This window comes from Micropterus salmoides, unplaced genomic scaffold, assembly GCF_014851395.1.
Source record: "Micropterus salmoides isolate LMB-PRFRI ecotype aquatic unplaced genomic scaffold, ASM1485139v1 Ms_hic_scaffold_9, whole genome shotgun sequence".
Lineage (NCBI taxonomy): Eukaryota > Metazoa > Chordata > Actinopteri > Centrarchiformes > Centrarchidae > Micropterus > Micropterus salmoides.
The window spans coordinates 19622343-19630610 of record NW_024044681.1 but is presented as its reverse complement, the minus strand read 5'-3'; positions in this window follow the sequence as shown (position 1 = coordinate 19630610).

Here is an 8268-nt window from a genome sequence, read left to right as displayed (position 1 = left end):
CCACACTTGCCCTTTTGAAGCAGCTGAGTCCGTCACCCGTTTTATAAGCAAGCCCCCATGACATCACAGCAGGGCAGCAGCCTATCAGAAGACAAGGAATGGCTTTTAGTGTATATCGAATGTCTGCAGTGTACTGACAGCTCGACAGCACCCAGTGCCCTCTGGGAAACATTAGTTTTTTAACCTCTATTTATTCAAGGCAGGTTCTGAGCTCTTTGTCAGCACCACCCTACTTCACATTCACACATGGAAGCCACTCTTCAAAACCACATATTTTGGCTGCTAGGTAGCTGTACAGCTGCATTTGAGCAGTTTAAAACATGACAACAACAATCTTTAACCTAAATGCCCTACTATACTGTATTATTACATGCCTTATATCACTTAGACTATCTTAACTAAAACAACAAAGCTAAGGATGGATTGAGGTTGTGGTATGAGTCAGATAAGAAAACATCTTATCACCACCACTACAAACACCACAGCTAATACAAGTAACAACAAATACTTCACATTGTATGTTGAATACAGGTTAAAGGGGCTGAGGGCACATATTCAGAGTGCAAGACACAGTGAGTTCAGTAATATGAGTTCTGCCTCTTGCTTATGTGATTAATAAGTGCAATAAGAATTGCTTTTGGATCAGGTTGGTAGTTAATATAAGAAGAAGTTCCGGCACAAAGTCACCATTAAATAGCTACTTGCCTACTACCTACAGTTTTACATTAGCTTAGTTTAACTGCCAACACTGAATAATAATAATAATAATAATAATAATAATAATAATAATAATAATCTTTATTTGTAGCCACTTAATGCTCAAGACAAACAATCACAAAAACAAGTTACAAAGTGCTTCAACAAGTGCAAAGAAAACAATACAATACCAAAAAGACAACAATACAAGCAAGAAAACATGTCTTTTCATAGTGACATTTTGATGGGACTTCGTCACCCCATAAAATGCATAAAATGAAATGAACAGTGCATGCATTTCAGCTTTATCAAGGGGGAGGGGGGATGTGCAATTTCAGGAATCTTTAAGGAGGTATTTAAGGGTTATCACTGCCATGCCACTATGTGTAGACTATGTGTATTTATTTTATTTTTTTAAACACTGCAGTAGACAACTGTTAGGACACAGAGTTGAATGGCAACAATGCACCAATGTGCATTGGGACTTTAGGCCATTTTTCTACAGGAAGGAGGAAGCCTGCATAATTTAGAAGATGTTATAATTATAGGACAAACCCCCTAGACCCACACCATCGTCAGTTTAAGGCAGGCCACTCTAATGAATCCTTAGTAAACGCTGTCCTTTCAATGAGGAATTCCACAAAGCTAGAATGAACTCTCTCTCTTCTCATTAAGCTGGACCTGTCTGCTGTGTTTAAACTTGGTGACCAATAGGGATTCCACAAGGATCAGTTCTAGGCCCCATGTTGAAACCCAGCTATTCTTGTCCCTGGTGCTAGCTTACAGGGCAGTGAAGCACCATTCTACGTCAGAGCCGTGGCCAAACCTTACACTCCGGCTTGACCACTGTGCTGCACTGCCTCTGGACAGCTGGCCACCATATCACTGAACTGAACTCCCCACTGAAGCTGAATGAACTTATAGTAAGCCATTGTGCAAAGTGTCTAATTCAAAACATATTGGCTTTAAGTCTTTAACTTGCATTACAACAATTTGTAACACAAGACAACTTGTTAAACCATAGAATGTACCAGGCTAAATGTTCAGGTTAAACCATCTGAGTATGTTCCATGCGTCATTGAACACAGTGTTCTGTCTGCTTTATGCAGATGATAACCCACACACACCCAACAAAATCCGCCCACACACACACCACATGCGGCACAGTTGAAACACTTTCAAATGAGATGTGAGCAGCTTGTCAGCAGTTTTAACAGCATCTGAACAACCCACAACAACTAAGTCATTCATGCTGCCTGATCAATATGCTTCTGTATTAATGATGTCAAATGTGTTGAGTTCAACATAAATTCACAAACAAGAACAAGCAAAACTTAGCTTAACTCTGAGTTCTGAGTTAATAATGGTATATTTCCACAGAATACAACCTGCCAGTAAGTTTATCCTCTTTTCCAAATGTGACTGTCCAACTGACTTGTTTTAGTGAGTATCCGTGTTAAGAATGTTTTTTCATGTTTTCAAGGCAATTGGTTTAGTTTTTTTGTTTGTTTCTGTTGATGTCAGCCCACTTCGTGTCCTGGTATGGGAAACGGGAAACAGGAAACACCACAGTTTCACATTGTCTTCACTTTCTTTCAATGTCTTTATTTATCTCTCTTAAATAATCTTTTTTTTTCATGAGATCTTTTAGTGCATGTTTGTCAAGAGGCCCAGAACAGCATCCATGTGGCCAAAGGGATTGATTAGTGATACACTCTGTGTGACCATTTGAACAGTGTGATTCATCTTCACTGCCTAAGTCAATTATGTTTCGACCACCCAGCTGATATGAAGTGATTATTCTAGCGGTGGAACAGTCAGCCAGGGCAAGTGCAAGCTGCCATGATCCAGAGGAGCCAGCAAACAGTTCTCTGGAAGGGTTTTCCGCTTTGCAGATGAAACCACTGCTAATACCATAAAAAGCAAAAACCAAGTGGTGGCATGACTTGTGAAATAACATAAGCAAAAAGTGTCATGTATCTTGATCCAATCTCTTTCTACTTTATATGTTCTCACTATAACAGGTCTTCCTCTGGGAAAAGAGACAGTTAGTATGGCCATATCCTCCTGTCTGTCTAGCCCCAACACATTCCTCTCCGCACCTCTTCCTGTCCTTGTCCTATCCCTTCCTCTCACTCTCTCTCCACATCCTCCTCTCCCTGTCACACCTTTTAACTACTAAGTATCCCTTGATATCACAGTTCTGCTCCCTATGAAAGAGCTGATTCTTCAAAGTCTATATTTTTTCCTCTACTCTTCTGTCTCAAAGCCGCTCCTTCTCAACTGTTATTTTCTGCTCTCACCTGTTTGTCTATTTGATGTATTCATGACTTTATATGTTGACAGTTTTGAATACCCACAGAGTTGTGGCATACATCAGTAATATTCTACTTATTTGCAACACCAAATGAGAAATTTGAGAAAAATTATAATGATTTCTGAGTTAAATTTCGAGCAACATAATTAAGAAATATTTTTAATCATAAAAAAAAACTTGTTCATCCAAGTCGCAAAATATTCATACTGAATAGATCTGCAAAACATGCTCTGACAATGTCTTTCATTTGTTTTCTCCACAGTATCAGTTATTGCAATACAATATCTGCTTCTAGATACTACAGCGTGGTTATAAAAGAACGTGGTCTTGATCAAATAGTAGTGTTAAATCCCACTGTCCATAATCCTGGCAGCCATCATGTTTCTGTCAAAACATTACTGGCAAACAACAAATCAGCAGAATAGAAAGTAATTTCTTGAGGAAATGGGTTACACTTTTTTTTAATTAGCAGTTTCTTTTTTGTCTATTTGTCATGTTACTAAAAATGAAAAACATGAAATCCTTGAAAAGAGAACAAGACTTTATTGTCTTTTGTTGTCAGTCACCTAGCAACAGTGTTTCTATATTGCACTTAAACATGACTTAAACCACTTAAAATATAAAACGTCATGAGTTCCACTTGAATGGATCCTATTACACAAGCAAAGCTACAATATGTTTCACATCAAAGTGTTTGATTATCAGTCACGGGTACTGTGAGAGCACACTAAGGTTTGGTAGGCTAATGTGCATGACACATCCTCTTAGCTTGCCAGTTTGAGTCTGTCTCAAGGTCTTTTTTGTGTGGATTTCCTCCTCTCATCATCTCTGTTATTTCCCACTGAATCCAATATCTGGTAAAACTAAAAAGTTCTGTATCGAGTGGCTTCCTGAAGTGGTGGGACCTATCTATAATGTGAGAGATTCCCACAAGAAGCGAGTGGCTGAAATGCACTGATATTCAGCATGATAAGATGTATTTTGTAGCAGCAATTTTACAGCATAAAATTTTTTTTACACGAGATGTTATCACTAGAACATGCTGCAGAGCAGAACAAATGATCTGTAAAGCCATGTTTGTTTTACCTTACACAATTTGTCTGCGTTGGTTGAAAGCATTTGACGCATGTCCATAAGAAAAAAAACTCATTGCCAGATATTTGAAGCAGCTTATTTGTTCCAAGAGAGGCCCTCTCCCTGCACAGTATATCCTGTACATAATGTGCATCTGGACCACTGAGACCATACTGTTTCCTGCTACTAACTAGACTGAGACCTTTCCTGTACCAACATCAGACAATGGCTACATGAACTTCAGTGTTCTGATATGAGCAGGATTAATCTTAATTTAAAAAAGTGCAACATTTGGTGATTATCTTGACACAAATAAGATCAAAGTCGATTTAATACCTGTGGCATGTTCTACCAACGAATCTGTTGGAATGTGTAGCTGTAAAATGCATACATGTAGATGAAATAGGGAAGGGAAACTGTGATGATGCAGAATCCATTGCTCAGTCACAGATTTCTACTGTGCTTCTACTCGCTCCTCTTACACCATGTTTCTATACTTTTACAGCCCCAATGTCACCTCTGCCTGGCTGAGGCAGCTGTTTTGACAGATGTGATGAGTGGACGGGTCAAACAAGTTGACCTTATTTCGATCATTTTTCAGTTGTCACACAAATGACTTTTGATATGATATTCTATCTGTGCGTGAGTTCTTGTACATGGGTGTTTTTGTGTGTGTTGACAGGTGAGGAGAGGTGAAATGAAAGGTCTGCTTCTTACTGATCAGGAATGAGGCATGTGAGCAGAAAGATAAACACTTTTTCTGCCACTCAGCACCTCTCCTTCCCTTCTCTCTCCTTTTTTTAAACTCTCTCTCATCATCTCCCCTACTCTTTCCATCACTCACTCAGTCTCTCATTTTCTCTGTCGCTCTTTCTGTTTTCCTTCATCGCTCTTTTCTGTTTCATCTCCTCTCCCTTCTCGTTCATAACTCGCCCTCTGCCTCCTCTCTCATCACTCTCTCTGTATTCTTTCTTTTGCTGTCTGCCCCTTGTGTAACTCTTGTACTCTGCAGCTCATCTTTCATCTTTCCTCATTTTCCTTCCTTGGCCTGCGTTTTCACCCACGTCCCTTTTTCCCACTTGTTTCATTTGTCATCCCCTTTGAAGTACCGTTTGCAAACAATCCTCAGCAGTTGTTGCCTCTGCAGGATCAGCAGATGCATCAAGTGTTCTTCAATTACACCATTAAGCATTTCAACAGCATTGGAAGGGGCTGTATTACCCTGAGATAAATTCATTCTGTGAATATATATATGTATATATATATATATGTGTGTGTGTATATATATATATATATATATATATATATATATATATATATATATATATATATATATACATATATATATGTATAAATTTTATTCACAATAGCCTGCATAGATTTTAAAAAACCCCAACAATCCTTAAATTATGATTGATGTAGCTGATGTTTATGAATGACAGGATTTCAGGGAAGATTCACATTTGTACATCATACACACTCTCATCAATCATCATGTTCATTTGACTGGTAACTCAAAACTGTATGTTGTTTTAATATTAAAGTGGTGATTATGGTAGTTCCCTAAAAGTGGTGGACATCTGGCCTTGTCAGACCAACAGTCCAAAACATATTACATTTACAATTATACAAACAGAGAAAATGAGCAAATCCTCTCATTCGTGACACTGGAACCAGCGAAGGTTTGGTCTGTTTGCTGTTTGATAAATGGTTTTTATGACACTTAATTGATCAAAATAGTTGTTGATTTCTTTTTAGTCGGTCAACAAATCAATGAAACGACCCATTGTTTCAGCTCAGACAAATTGTAATTTTGGACAGAAATACGTCATTCACAGTACTGTTCTGCTATTTTACTGGACCCTGAAGGCTTAGAGAATTCCTGTCTGTCCAAATACAGCTGCTCCAACGACTTTGGATTAGATCCAGAGCTGTGAAAAAACTGGCTCCACACCAGGTTCAGGTTTGAAGGATGTGAAAGAGAGAGAAGCAGCAGCCAGCCAAGATGTTGAGGACTACGAGTCTAACAGCAAACTTCAGCGCCATAACGCTGATGTGTTTCAGCATAGTATTCTGAGTTGTAAGAGACACACGTCTCTCAGCTATCCTGAGTTGAAGTGTCCCCTGTTCCTTTTGCAGATAAATGTTTGTATGTAATCCTTACATTGTTATCACAGTCCAAAATTGCTGACAGAGATTATTTTATGTCCTCCATGTGAAAGATGACACCGACGGTACAGTGGAATAACACACAACAATGTGTCTGAGAGAGGCTGACAGATAGTTAAGATAATCACCATCTGATCAAAAAACGCACACTAAGAGAAAGCCCTGATATTTTACCATGACGTTTTGTGGGAGACATTAAACTACAAAGCACCACCATAGGAATGTCTTTTCATATATGGACATGAGGTATGGTTTATCTTTTATTTAAAGATAGAACATGGCTCTGTTTTGATTTATCAGCTGTAGTTTCACCTCCTACAGCTATAAATCTAACGTTTTTGGGGTGTGTACAGGGACCTTTGACCTCTATTTACTGATTTATCTACAATAAATCTCATTGTAAAGAGCAGGACCCTGACATATTAAGACATACTTATGACTTAATCATTGCAGAGGTGGAGGTGGATCAGTGATCATACTCAGATACACACACACACAAGCACACAATGGCCTCTCCATCGCCTTGTCCAATTTCCTGACTGACAAACCCACAAACACACATAACCCAGGACACACACACTACTCACCCCATGATGTCATGGAGGTCGGTGGATTGATCGTTGTCCATCTGTCCAATACTGTCCGTTACACATGCTATATGACTGATTGTGTTGAAAGTTGATTGATGGGTGCAAACTGCAAATATAAGAGTGCTGTATTTTTTTCTGACATGTCTTCAATAAGACAGACACTTGAAATTGAGGGAATGAATGATTATTGCAACCTTACCCCGAGCAGTGATGAATGAATTAATGTGTCCTTTTCAGTAAATGTAGATTTCTACACGGTAAAAGGTGAAGCATGCATTTAGCCATCAATAGTTGCTGTAATAGATCATTTCTCATCAACAATGGATCAAATTACCACATGCAATGTGAAAGGAGTTTCTCAGAGTGACAAACTCATACAGAATTACTACCTGAATTTGCAATTCCCCTCAGCTCTACAGGGACTTTTAGTGTTTATTAACTCAATGTTTTGGTTTTCTGGCCCATTGCTTTTATCTGTGTTGTTTCCAGCAGCATGCAGCTATTTTTAGCAAAAAAGCTAAAAACACCCACTGTACACTTACCTTTTCAGCACAAACAACACACAGTCCAACTAAGCGACTAGCTGGTGAACATAATGGAGCATTTAGCAGATAAAGAGACAGATATTTCCCTCAGGAGGCCCTGCGATGGACTGGCGACCTGTCCAGGCCTTCCATTCGCCCAGTGTCAGCTGGGATAGGCCCCAGCCCCCCCGCGACTCGGTACGCAGGATAAGCGGTTGACGATGGATGGATGGATTTCCCTCAGGAGTTGGTGGAGACCAAAAACAGAGCTATGTGAGAGTAATTATTGGACTTACAGTGTTCACCAGGTAGTCAGAAACCCGACTTCAAATGATGCTAATGTTGCTTCGTAATTGCTGGAGGTTTAAAAAATAAATTTAATGTAATAATATGTCACCGCTGTGTTTACAGTTTCTTTCCTGCCCCCATTTGGCAAATCAATGGATTAATTTTCTAATGGAGGTTTATTATTTTTATCATCACAATAAGCAAATAAAACCCTGGTCAAGGCGACTGTAGGCTCCATCTCACTGCAGTGCTATTTAAGGCTGGCCACATTATGCCACATTTCCTATGAAACCTGTGTCTTCCTGTCCAAGGGGATGTGGCTACTTGTTCCTGTCTCAGGCACCTCACCAAGTGTGTTTGTTTTATCTGTTTTAATTTCCCTGTCCGCCCTTCCACCCCCATGAGTTCTTTTATACTGTAAACACAAAGATTTACCTGTTTGCACTGGAACAGCAGCACCCTCTTTATGGTAGTGCCATAGTGTATTAGTGTTGCAAAGCAACCCAGCTGGTTAACTGGGACATCTTACCTGGTAGCACACAATGGCACAGAGACACATGGAGGTTCCCAGTCTGATAATCCACTATATAAACATCTCAAATGTATTGTG